Here is a 13,963-nt window from a genome sequence, read left to right as displayed (position 1 = left end):
ATCGGGTCCTGTTGTTCTATGTGTAATTCCAGGAGAACGGAAGATTGCTTGTGCGATAAAAACGCAAAGTTTTGACTCAGATCTGGGCTACAGATTTGGGAATTGTTTGGGGCTTTTTTCCCAGGACTCTGCCAGTGATTTCCCAGGTGAAATTAAGTCACCAATTTATTAATACTTTCTTTTTCCCCAGCTAATTATGAACACCTCTTTGCGGACAAACCTACCTAGAGTGCAAAATTAAAGGTAAAAGAGGATTTCAAATTGTGTGAGATACCTGACACTTGTGCCTAGAAAAACACTCCTGCATATGGCCCCATTTGCTATCATAGTATCAGCTATTAAGTGATAATAGGCAAGGGTTTAAGAGCTAAGGGAATTGGCTATATCTTTTCTTATAACAGTATGTGTAATATATCCTGTTATAGGAAACATATGTCGTAGATAGCACATGGAGAAAGGTTAGCAAATTTAGTTGTGGATATTTTAAATCAAAACACAATGTTTTATTTGAGAATGTTTCAGTACTAACAGAAAGAGCCGCAGCCAAAATTGCTTTTATGTATCATGCCAGTTTGACATATTCACTAAAATATGTTTTGTGAGCAGAAAACTAGTTGCAGGATCACTCAGGTTATGTTTTCTGAAGGAGGAACGCCATTCTCTACCGCATCACATTCTTCTCCAGCCCTGCCCCCGATTCCAGCTTCTGGTGTGGACTATTCAGTAACAACACTTACAAAAAAAAACTCATTAAGATGTCATGTTTTGTCAGTTTGTCAAACCTTGCCTTTTGTCAATTTCTAAAGATTGAGAGTTTTGTCAACGTTAGTTGACCATATTCCCAGCTAATAACAAAGGCACGATGGTCATCAAAGACAGGGTAATAGCTAGAAAGTTCCTTTTTCTGACGTTTTGCTGAGACCACAGCTCTCTGTGGAAACTTAAATTGCTTCTGTTTCGCACAGTTTGTGCAAATGACAAGACTTTGCAATCTAGAATTGAAATGTCAGAAGCCCTATCTCCAAAACCCAGTTAGAAAAGACAAGGTTTCAGTAAATTTCTAAGGTTTGTACCCACTGCAGTGAGTGCAGTTCATGAGGACATAGCTGCAAGTAGTTTGCTCAGGTATTGGCAACATTCAAGTACTGAAACAGAACGGTGAGAGTACCTTGTTGATTTTAGTTCTGTTAATTTTAAATAATTTCACTGCAGTCGCTAACAATCTCATAACTAATACGGTGGGGGAAAAATAGATCCCATGTAAATTACTGAACTTAGCATTATATTGAAGTTCATGCTTGATCTAGGAAAGTTAAGTGTTTGCTTACCTTTAAGGATGAGTAACTGCAATGACCTGAGTGTTTGTATAGTTTGCTTGCTGGATTGTGGGTTTGTGTGTCATGCTCTTCAAGCATCAGCAGAGTTACAGTTAGGCTTCGCAGTTGTAGAGCTGCTGCTATTTTGAAAAATACGACAGAACATCTCTGAAAAAAGAATCTTTTTGAAGTTATTTCCATTTCTTATCTAAGTAGAAAAATTAATTGCTTCAAATCAGGAAGTTCTAGATATTGTACTCTGATACTGTTAGATACAGGATTGATTTTGACAAATGGTTATGATTGCATTTTAATTTATCTGAAAGGAAAAAAATAGAGATTTATTGTGCGGTTACTGTTTAACAGAACTCTTCACTGCAGTGAGTAGGAAGTACTGGTTATATGTTGCTGGTGTGATAAGTAACAATGACATGAGTCCAAATTCTGATCTATGAATTTCATTTTCTTCATTGCAACATATTTTTTTTTAATAATGATGTAAAATTATCATAGTAACAAAAAGTTTAAAATGAGTGATATATAACTGTATCATATGTATAGGTTTGTTATGGCACAAAAAGGTCATGTGTTGTGTTGTGAATTGATTTAACCACATTTTCCTAAAAAATATTGTTCTATTTTTTAAATGATATTTTGAAGGCCTCTTCTACATTGCTCTACTTTTTCTTCCGTGTGCTGTTTAATCTCTGAAAAGCCAGGGGAGGCCATATCAGCACTGATACTGAGTGCTGTGTAAACAAAAGAAGTAATAAAATATATTCTGAAATTAGCTATCAGGGTTCAGAAATTAAGGGCAAGGTTTTGGTCAAATGACCTCATGTAAGCTTTAAAAGAAGATAAGACATAGACTCTACCGGAAGAAGGAGACTCTCATCAAAGGAATTAATGCTTCTGGACATCGTGGGCCTGATTCTCATTTACATTGATTATCAAGTTAATTGTGTCACATATTACCTAATGACTTGAGACCTTTTTATTTAATAAATATAGCAGTCGCAAAACAAGAATGCTGGTTAAGCAAATAGCAACAAATAAGTTTTAAAAATCCAGGGTTCCTTTTGAGTTGGGGTAGTAATAAATGATGTCTGGATATCAGCGTCAGTGATATTACCATGTGATGCAAAATGGTTTTGTAAATCTATTTAAGGATTATATTTTCATTTGGTTAAAAAAAAAAAAAGAGTAGCAGCTGTTGAGGTAGCTGGCATAGATTGGAAGCCAAGAGATCCAATTCATATTATTTTACAGCTTTTCCTTTAAAATTGTTTTACCTTTGAGATTCCTTTTTCTGTTTCAATTTTAAGATCTTTAGGGTGGATGAGTACTTTGCAAAAATCTTGAGAGCCCTGGACAAAATGTATGGAGTTAATCCTTCTCTTTATACCTTGTAATCTTCCCACCTCCAACATACTCCTTCCTGCCCTTGTGCAGCAATAGCACAGCAGTGCTATAAGAGCCAGCTCTGCTCTCTACACACAATGGGAATTCCCCTGTGCTAGGACACTTCCTCATTCCTAGGGCCACCCAAGCAGCTTAAGGAAGACAATCAGCAGATCTACCCTGTTGCTGGGTGTAAATATTGTATATTTGAGAACTTCTAATTGACTGAATGGAGAATATATCTTAGAGATGAGGTTAAGGCTGAAGGAGTCCTGGAATGTGGAGCAGCTGAAACAGATGATGTTAAGAAAAGTAAGCTCAGATTCCAGATTTTATATTTGAAAACTCTGGACTGCCATTTCAATTAGGAACATAATCTTGGTTTTGTTTAGTACTTCTCTGCCCCTTGTATCCCTACTTTATAAATACACTCATGCGATTGTGAAGCAATCAGAGACGCTAGCAGTAATTCCACAGCATTTAACCTTCATCATACAGGTGGCTACACAAAATAGTTATGAGTTATAAAGAAGTTCCAGATGTGTTTAAATAAGGTTGGTTACTGAGAGAAACCACTTAAAAAGCTAACCTTTTAGGATATATTTACACTAGTAATAAAGCCTGTATTTAAAAAGTATGGTAGGGTTTTGGCAGCAGTGGAGAATTTTTTGGCACTGATATCTATTCTTACAGCTTCACAGCAGGCCAAGAGGAAAGCCTGATCAATACAGATATGATACTAAGTAAAGGCAGTCAATCTATTTATTACATTTATAAACTATTCGTATCTCTTTTCCCACTCTCTTGCTTCCTCCTTAATCACAATGTTCTTTAGTGTTACTGAAAGAAAAGATCATATTAAGCTGCAAACACTGTGTATTTAATAGCGCACACTGCATCACTCTCACAAAGCAAGCAACTTAATAGATGGTAGCTGATGTTTGAAAAAATGTGCTGAAATCAGTAGGTTCTCAAGAAAACCTTATCTTGTGATTATTATTTGTTACTTTTTGCTTGAGTTCTATAGCCAGAAAGCTGAAGTTAATCTTGTCTCCCCTCCTGTTACAGACAGCCCTATTCAGAGCCCTTTGATGTCAGTGCAAAGAATCCCATTTTTAGTGGCCTTTGAACCAGATGTAGTAAAAGGGCAGCTGAGCATTTTGTAGGGCTTGCAATTGGGTAACTTGCTTAAAGGAGGAGAGTTCTGTTACCTAGTTCTGTTTTCCCATTCTTTTTGTTATTTTTAATAATTATATACCATTAAAAGTAATGTAGATACTTGGTAAACAGTGAAGAGGACAAATGCCTCTGCTCTGACCATATTACAATTTATTTAGATAAAAGCAAAGTAAAGAAGGAACTGTATGGCTGTTTTTCAGCCTTCATAGCAGTAGAGCAATAGCACACAAATTTAATGATTCCTGCTTGTTTCAGCTATTGTGAAATTTAGGAAGGAGTTTGCATAAGATAACATATCCTGCTGTTGTAATATACTGGAGACAGGGCTCAGATCTCTGGATAAGGAATGCTGCAAAAATCCTAAGTGTTATTATCACTACACACCACTCTCCCCAGGATCTGAACCTGACCTCACTTCCTGGATCCAAACAATCTCTGTCTTTGTGAAAATAACAGGATTTTACAGGAAGGAATTTTCTATAATTATTACGTGAAACAGTTCTTTTCCTCGACATTTAGTCAGGTTTGGGCATGTTACCCAACAAAGAGAATTCCATATCAAAATATGATCAATCTGAACGCTTCTTGTGTTGGTAAAGAATGGACGGAGAGCTGCCAGCAAGTAGGAAGCTAGAGGCAGAAAACTGAGGTGGCTGTCTTGCCAGAAGAACTTAGCACATTTAAAAATGAGTAAGGCAGAGAGGCAGACCACTTGGGAGGGACAGCTTGTTTCTGGAGGTGCACTGGTAGGAGGAAGAAAACACGAGTACCCAAGCAAATCAGTTTGGGCACAAGCCAGTCTGGAGGGTGATGAGAAGAGGGAGGGAGTGGCGTGCACATATAAGGATTTGGGTTCTGGCCTGGTTTCCCTTCCTCAGTGGCCTGGTAGGAAACTTGTGGTCAGTTGTTTGTAGCATGAGTGACTGGGGAAGTCTGTAGTCCTGGGAGGAAAGGGAGGTGTAAAGATAAGCTGGAGAAAGGTGGCTAGACTCGGTATGTCCTGAAGACTATGGCTGGCGCTCAGGCTATTATACAAAAAGTGAAATTCATGTGCTTCTCTGACAGCACTTCCTTGAGAGCTCCCCTTCTTGGAGTGCACTCAGCTGAAGCCTGCCTGGATGCCTGTGAAGAGGGCATTTTTTGCATTTGTTGGAAAGCCAAAGGACCAGAAACCCTGAATCGACTGTTCTGTCTGGAGCAGAAACTGCAGGGAGGGATACACTGGACTATGGGAGAGGTGAGTGTCTGCCATTGCCATTGCTGCGCTTCTAGAGCTGGATGGAGCAACAACATGAAGTGTACTGGGGCACTGCAGTGATGCTGCTTTTTCTGGCTCCCTTTGTCCAGAGATGTAGCAGCTTGAGTGGAATAAAAGCCTAAAGCTTGTGTTGCAAATCATGTGGTTCATAGCCCTTCTGGCTATGAAGGGAGCTTTGCAACATCTGTTGGATTTTAATTAAGAGCATGGATTTTGCAGAAATGGTTGGCCTCTTTGTGTGGTGATAATTCCTGTTTGCCTCGTTAAACAGTTTTGGGGCTTTTTTCTTAGTGTGGCTTCGTGATGTGACATACAGGTGATTGCAGAAGTTTAAAAACCCCTGTGTTGGACCACTGATATGCAGGAACATCTTTTTACAAATCTGTGTATGAGATAGGTGTCTTCTAACAGCCAATCTTGTTACATAATAAGGGCAGTCTGTAACAAAGCTTAAGAAAATGTGCAGTAGCAAAAAATGTGCACATCAGTAACAAAAACCTAATTTATTTTATACGATGTGCCCAGGTGGACAAGACTGTTAATGTACATGCAGCAGTCAGTATACTGTGTGATAATAAGTTATTCACCTATATGAAAACCAGACAGGCTGGTCATAACTACCTTTATGCTGTGGCAAATCTCCTCTTCAGATTTGTACTTAACAACATTAGTAAGAGATTAATGTTTCTGGTGCTGCCTTGTAGGATAGTATAAATAAAAGTTCTGCTGCAGTTACCAGCGACTAATGAAGTTAGTGTCTCCTTATTGCAACTTCTTGGTAAATCCAATTTTAAAGACAAGTACAGGTCTGACCATTTCTTTCTCTGGAGGATCCACAGCTGAGACTCATCAGTCTAGCCACAACCTTGACACCATGTTTGAATATATAACCTTTCCTCTCCCCAAGTAACTTATCTCTCACTAAGAAAAGACTTTCAGAGAGAAATAAACAAGTGTCTGCCTGTATGAAATAGTAAAGGGAAAATAAAATGAAAAATGAACCTGTATTATTTAAACAGTGTGACATGACAAACTGTAAGTGCTGCTCACACCTAGCCCTCTGAGAGCAGCTTTCTTTGTTGATAAGCTTTGATTGAACCTGAACCTTTAGTTACTGAGCCTAGCTTTGTGAATACATTACATTTTGCAATGGCATGATATTATAATCCTCCAGATTTTCTTCAGACCATTTGTTAGGATGAAATCACGCAAATGTCTGAACACAAAGACAAAGCCAAGTTGGGCATCAATGTTGTGAGTGATCTGACTCGCAGTCCTCTGGGAGCATTCAAGTTTGGTGCACAGGCTGAGTAGGTTAAATCATTCTAGTACCTAGAAAGACTGTGGGTATGGGGATCAGAGGGCTGTAGCATGAAGTCTGGGGTAACAACTGCGGACCATCTGTGCAGGTTGTGTGGCCTAGGGCTGGTGCAGGTTTAACTAAATGAGGTTAAGGAAGCTCATGCATTGCCAAAGTGTATGCGCTGTGCTCTAACACTTTCTGCAGTGCATATAGGGTGCACAGCTATTTCTGTGCTTTCTAAAAATCCATTTAGGTGTGTGTTACGGGCCTAGCACATCTTATGACAAAGAGATAACTGCCATTCAGATCCAGATTACCAGGTCGTTTTCAGCTTGAGATGCTGTTGGTAAATAACAGATGGCACAGATATCCAAGGTAGTCATCGTTACGAAATTCACGTCTGTGGCTATGTTATGTGTAGCCTGATTTGTTGGAAGAACAAGAGTTGGCAGCATCCTTCTTGATGGTTCAAAAGGAACAGCTCTTGCCAGAAGAGGCAGAAGTCTGCAAAATAAACATACAGAGTTACGAGATCAACATAAGCCTAATGTAACATGGGAATTCTTAATCTATTTAGCTGTTCTCATTGACATGATTGTACTTATTCTGGAGGGTCTCGACCCCACATTCAGTTTAGTAACATAAGCCTGGCAATAATAGCAATGCAGTACTTTAGACATGGCAGGAGTTCTGTACATTTTGTACATTTAAGTACATATATTATCTTCTCTGTTGCTGAAACATCAGGATAGGAAGAGAGGTAGAGGAAGAGTAAGTGCACTGTACAACCTGCATGTAAGTTTTGAATGCAGCTGATGTAGCTTTTCCCTTTCTCACATTTTCCACAACTGCATTTCACCCTACCTTATCAGGGTTGGTAAAGCAAGTGCTAGTAAATCAGATTATAAGAAAAGAGTAGGTGCCAAAAGAATGTTCTCCCCTAGCTGCTAGGAAAGAATACTAGGGCATTAACCAAAATAGGACGGGGAAAGTAGCAGTGTTTCGTAGGAAAATAGGAAAGATAATAGGGAAAAACAATAGGCAAAGGAAGGGGAAAAGAAAAAGTCAATTAACTTGCTTTTCACAGAAGTATCTTTTCTATATAAAGACAACAAAAGGAAAAAGGAGGAGGAATAAACAAAAAGTAAAAAAGTACAATAGGAGACTTAATGGAGGAAGTAGAGAAAAGGAACAAAGAAACAGGGTAGAGGAAGAAAATGAGATGCTAATCTCTTGCCAAGGGTCAAGTATATCCCTCTTAACAGTTAGCATGGCTAGGATTTTGCTTCTGCTTCTTGCCTCTGAGTGCTTCTTTAGAGCAAATAGCTAACCAGGCACCAGGCTGTTTAGATTAGTTGATTGTCGTTTGAGCTTCCTAGGTATTACGCTGTTTCCCTGGCGAAAATTCTTCAGCTGCAGACCTTTTCAGGCCATGGTTGTGTTGTTAAGGGCATGGAGAAAAGAGACAATCCGAGATAATTTCTTAGTACAATGTTACTTTTCCTATATTTTAGAAGATACATTGTGGTAAGCATTGAAAAAAATATTGAGGCAAACTAGAACAAAAGGCAAGTTCAAAAACCTATTTTATTGATTGAAGGACTTGATGAGGGAGGGAATGAAGAAGGACTGGAATTTGTACAACTCTGTTAACAGTCTGACTGCATTCCTTTGTCAGTGTTTTTATTGACTTTCACTTCCAAAGAAACAATGATGCTTCAAGCTTTTCTCTGAAGCCTGGATATACCTTGCTGAACTAATGAGACGGAATGCATCACAGCTGTTAGCAAGGGTTGCATGTGTGTACACATGTTTGTACTAGCAGAACAAGAGTTGTGATCATATTTTTCTCACTCTGAAGTGCAATTGTTTCCATGCCTTTTGAGTTTTGAATAACAGTGCTTCACGTCTTAGAAGAACCATAATGAAATCTATTATCCCTGGCTCTGAAATAATTTATTGTTGTTTTGACATTTTTATCTTTTACTGTTTTATCTTTTCTCAGACTAGTAATAGAGAATTAGGAGTCAGACGTTCTGCTTTTGATATTTGCAATTTTGCAAGCAAAGGTTGACTTAGTGTCTATACTAGTTAGACTGGTAGTGACTATCTGTCGTAATGATATACAGCTGAAGAGGACGCAGGGCTCGAATTCATTTTGTGATGAAGCAGAATCTAGGGGCAAGGATTTTATATGTCCATCATTGTTGTAATAGTGATGGGCAGAAATTCACTGTCTTACTGTAAGGTAGCTGCAAAAAGGATGATGAGGATTATTATATGCTCTAGTTAAATAGCATAAAATATGAATTGAGTAATGACTGTCAGTTTTTCACTGAATAGTTTTTCACTGAATCTAATAGGTGTCTGATCAGATAGAGATTCATTCGGATAGCTTTATTTGCTTTTAATTACTTGGTGAAAAGATGCATAAGTTATTAATAAATTGTAACTAACTATTGTTTTAATGTGTTTGCTTCAAATAGTTTATATTTGCGGTTCCGAAAATGCACCGGGACCTTAAAATTTGCAGAATATAATAAAAATGCTAAAAAGAGTTGGCATCGAGAATAAGGAGATGTGAGCAAGTAAAGATAGTTATACTGCTGGAAGCTGGCCACCCAAGAAGTTCTGGCAAAGAAAGCAAAGTATTAGTAGCTTTATTAATCTACTGAGTTTTACTGCCAGTAAAATAAGTAGAGAAAGCAAGATCAAGGAGGAGAAGTTATGAGGCAGCAACACAAATAATGTAACAAATTTACAGTTGTCAGAGGTATTATGTTTGTGGTTCCTGTTACCAAACTGTGAGTATACACAGGGACAGCAGCTATGCCAAATGTCCAGATATTGCAGTTCGCAGTGGGATAAAGGGCATAACACTGTTTAAACTCAGTATGCTTCTCGTATGTAGTAAGTGCCCCATGATTATTTGTTAGAACAATCAGAAGCCATTTTTCATGGGTTTGGGGGCGAGGGGTTTCCGTGCTGCGTTAATTGAATGCATTTCTTCTGCTCTTACCCTGCAGAGTTCTGGTACCATGGCACTGTGCCATTGTTACTTCTTGTGCATTTTTCTGAAAATTAAAAGTTGTTTTCCTGATATTCTGGATAGATTTTTTTCAGACAAACAGTTCCTGTAATTTCAGAATGTCTCAACTCATTGAGACTGTCATTCATGAAAAATTTGGGTCACAGTTCAAATTGTTTCTAAGAAACTACTTCTTTCCAATCCAGCACCACTCAAGGCGATGCCACATCAGGCACTGGAAGTCTCCATTGTGCTTTCTGCATGTATTCACATCAATGCTTTGGCAGAAACATGTTAAGCTTTAATTAAGGGGTATGTTTTATTTCTAATGCATAAAGAAAATTCTGTTCTAAGTCTGTGGTTTTCTGTTAAGGTTCAGATTTACTTGCCAGTTTTCAGTGAACACTTTTCTTTTATTCACTATTTTATTTTGTTGCTCTTGCCTTCCTGACACTCACCATGACTTCACAGCTAAATAATGATCAGTATAAATTTTTCAGTACATGCTTTTCAGAGTTAAAGTACAGACTGTAAGAGCATTCAGCTACACGGGCCTCCCTGAAAATGACATGAAGCTATTTTATTTTTTATTTTATTTTAATGTTTGGTCTGTAACATCAACTTAAAGGGCCAAAACAGAAGAAGGATGTGATTGCTAGATACACTGCATGTGCATAAGAAGCAGTTCCTACCTCCTCCATTCTGGAGCTCCTAGTCAAGACAGTAGGTTTGCACAGTTGGAAAACTGAAGGCAGTGATAGGTCAGATGATTTAGAAAAGATTGGCTAAAAAAGGAAAATACTGTGAAACACCTTTGCCTGACATCAGATACAATAAATAACTGACAGTAACTTTTTTTTATACAGAACATGTTCAATATGAGCAGTCTCGAGCAGCCCCTCTTTATTACACAGAGCATGATGAAGCCAAGGGCAATTAAATCCAGAAACTGATCTACCCACTAGAAAATATAGTCTTTCCAGGATATGGCCCAGGCTATTCCACATTATGTGGTCTAAGAGAGGAGGGAGAAAAAAACTAACACATTGGTGATTTCAGATCCTACTATAGATACATTAGGGCTCCTATAGATGGGTTAAGAAAGGATGCAGATTCCAGGCAAAAGACCCAAGTAAATGCAATATCTGGGACAATAACTTCAACACAGAAGAATGTAATACAAAATCATATCTGTGGGGAAAAAAACATATATTTTTAAATAAACAGATGAGATCTATCAACAAAGTCACATGTAGCTAGAATTTCTTAGAAATATGAAAGGCAGAATAGGAAAAATTCGTTTGGAAAAATAAAATAAAAACAGATCAGCAGGAAAATTGAAACTTAGTGCATTAGCTGTCGGAGAACCATCATTCACTTTTTGATTCCTCAGAAGCAGAGGAGGACACAGTGCTTTCCTCTGTTGCTTCAACTTCTTTCCTCTTAGTAAAAATCTCTTGTTTAGTTTGAAAATTCACATCTGTTTTATACAAACTGCATGAGTATTTTAAACTTCAGCTATCAATGCTGTTAAGACATCATTTGCTGCTCACAGTATGGTTTATAATTGGGATCACGTACTCCCTTCTTGAATCAGGAACTGAAGCCAGGATTCCCTATCTCAATAATTATCTCAGAAATCAGTGGCAAACTGAGTCTCATCATCTGTGAGCTGGGCTCTGTCAAGGGTGACAGACTGCTGGTTGCTACCAGTTACTATATTAGCTCAGAAGGAAGAGGAATGTGCTGGGAATCCAAAGGTACCAGCCTCTAGAGAGGGGGGGAGCTTTGGCATAACAGATTTTTTTTTTTTTTTTTAACTTGTCTGTTTGTGAGTAATTTGTTTTCAAAATCTTCCTTACTTCCCTTTCCCCAAACTAAGTTAAACCCAAGCAAGCATCCTGTTTAAAAGTAAATAAATAAACAAAAAGCCTAGCTATGTAATCAAATCTCAAGTATGTTGCTTATGCGAGTGATCTGAACTAAGTCACCATGAAAAATCCAGAGTTCTGGTATTTTATCCCCTTAAGATCTAGGTTTTTGTTTTAAAAAGATTTTTTTTTTCTTGGTTCGTTTTAGACCCCTCTGAAAAACAGTTGCTTTACAGATATAGTGCCCTTTGAGGTTTATTTTCTAACCTTCCTCCAATACTGCAGTCTCCTTCTGTATTTGGGGTGTGTATCCAGCCATTTGCTTTCTTCTCTCTCTTTCTGTTTTTCAGGAGTACTCATGATCTCTTGGGTCTAGAAAGCATGTCCAGGTTGCTTTACCATTCAGAAACTGAAGATACAGCAATATAGGAAGCTGAACCAAACCTTTTAGGTTTAATTCTGATAAAAATTTTCTATTATGATTTAGGAAGTCACCATCTCTTGCTGGTAGTATCTTACAAGCTGGGCAAGTGGTCTTCTTCAGGCCTGTCTCTTTAGGTTATAAACTGTTTGAGACAGATTCTCCTCGTCTTTTGTGTGAATACTGCCTCGGTGTTTGCATTTTGACTCGAAGTACAACTGAAATATAAAATATGTAATGGTAAGTCCCTCTAGTAAGCTCCAGCTTTGATTCATAACTACCTCTGAAGATATGCTGATTATTCCCCATCTTAAAGAACTATATCTTAAGTAAGCCAAAAAGTTGAAAAAAGCTGCATCTTGCATAAGCTTTAGTATTCTGTTTCAGTGATATTTTGAAAGCTGAATGTTTTGTTTGAGATGGATGTTTGGAGTTAAAATTCAGTGGTCTTACAGAATAAAGGCTCTGTATTTGTGGCATTTGAAATGTGGAGTTGGTTTTATTTTCCTCTTAATTTTTGTATGCTGGCTGTATTTACATTTTATGCCCAGATGGTTTTCTTTAACATCTTAGTATAACTTACATGTAACGTCTTGCACCAGTGTTGTTTTCTTGATTTATGCCTCTGTGTTTGAACAGTTTGAAAACTTTGTTAGGGCACCTAATGGGAAAACTGCTTTTTTAACACTGTGGATGGCTGTTCTCTGTCAACAGAAAACTGGAAACTTGTGGTTTGTGTGTGAATTGTCAGACAGTATTACAGTCATGTCATGCTGGGGGTTTTTTATTTTATCCTTTAAAGAAGCCTAAAACCTTTACCCCCAATTGAAAAAGCATTCTTTCTTAGCGCATTAATAGCTCTGGAATGAAGGATTAAGTAATTTATATTTCTCATAAGGGATCATATTCTTCCCGTGTAATAAAATGCCATGGAAGATGCTAAGGCCTGTATGACTAAGATAAAGATGAAACTTATGAGCTGATACATGTGATATGAACTATTCATGGAAGGAAAATCCAGTGTTAGGTAGAACTAGAAATGCTCATTGAGTAGATAAAAAGCCTGCAAATACTACTGGCTATAACCATTCTGTACACAGCATTATCTGAAAGAAAAGGTTGTACAGTAAAGAAAATTTTAAAATTACTCTGCAACCTGATGTGCAAGTCAGATGTCCTGCATTGTAGCAGATAATTTTATTCTATGAGTAAAAGTACCTGCTTTGCAATAGCAGCCTAAAAAAATAGGATGTATAGAAATCTATAACGTGTTAAATTGAACTAGCAATTGAGGGTATTCTCAAAACAAAATAACACAGGCTTCCTTCTTTCTGCATCTGGGGAGGGCTTGAGGGCTTTTGAGATTACTTAAAAGATGAAGTATAATTGTGAATGAAATTATGCAGCTGGCGCAAGGAATTGATTTCTTATCAATTTTGACTAGGCCAGTTATAAAGTGGTTTAGCTGCAACGACTAACAAGTATTTCTGTTCCACTGGTGAACAAAATGGGCTAGTAATATTCGCAAACAATGGAGTTTACATTTTCTCTTGAAATGTGCTGTTGCCAAAGTTCCATTTCATCCCCGTTTAGGGGAAAGAAGAGTAGAAAAGCATGTCATTTTTGTATAACGTGAATGTAATAGAAATTAGGCAGAGTACATCAAATTTACTGTAAATGTGCCACCTAAACTGGTGAAGCCTCAGTTACATTGGTAAAGTGAAGGTATTAGCTAGTTACACCTTGCCAACACATTGAGATCCTTTCAGGGAGGCAGGACTTCTGTGCAATCCCAAAGAGATGAGATCTATTAAAGTAAGTATTGGTTACACAGAAAAGTACCTACTTCCTGTCTGAAAATCTTTCCATATATGTTTGTTTGCATCTCATACTCCCTTCAGACAGTGCTTAGAGGAAAATATTATGCTAAATTCACTATGTTGGCAAAACGTAATTAGAAAACTTGAAAACAGCAGTTTTCACTAAATCATGATTTGCAAGTAATGTTTAATTTTGTAAGCCTGCACTCTACATTCAAACTCACTTTCATCTAAAACATACCAGAACATATCAGCTCTACAAACAACCAGAAGCATGATCAGATCTGTAGCTTTGAGTGGAAGAACAAGTCTTATTTTCATTGACTACAACATTTGTGTTTGCCAGGGTCATACAATCCTGCAGAC

Source organism: Gymnogyps californianus, chromosome 17 (assembly GCF_018139145.2).
Source record: "Gymnogyps californianus isolate 813 chromosome 17, ASM1813914v2, whole genome shotgun sequence".
Classification (NCBI taxonomy): domain Eukaryota; kingdom Metazoa; phylum Chordata; class Aves; order Accipitriformes; family Cathartidae; genus Gymnogyps; species Gymnogyps californianus.
This window is presented reverse-complemented; position numbering follows the sequence as displayed.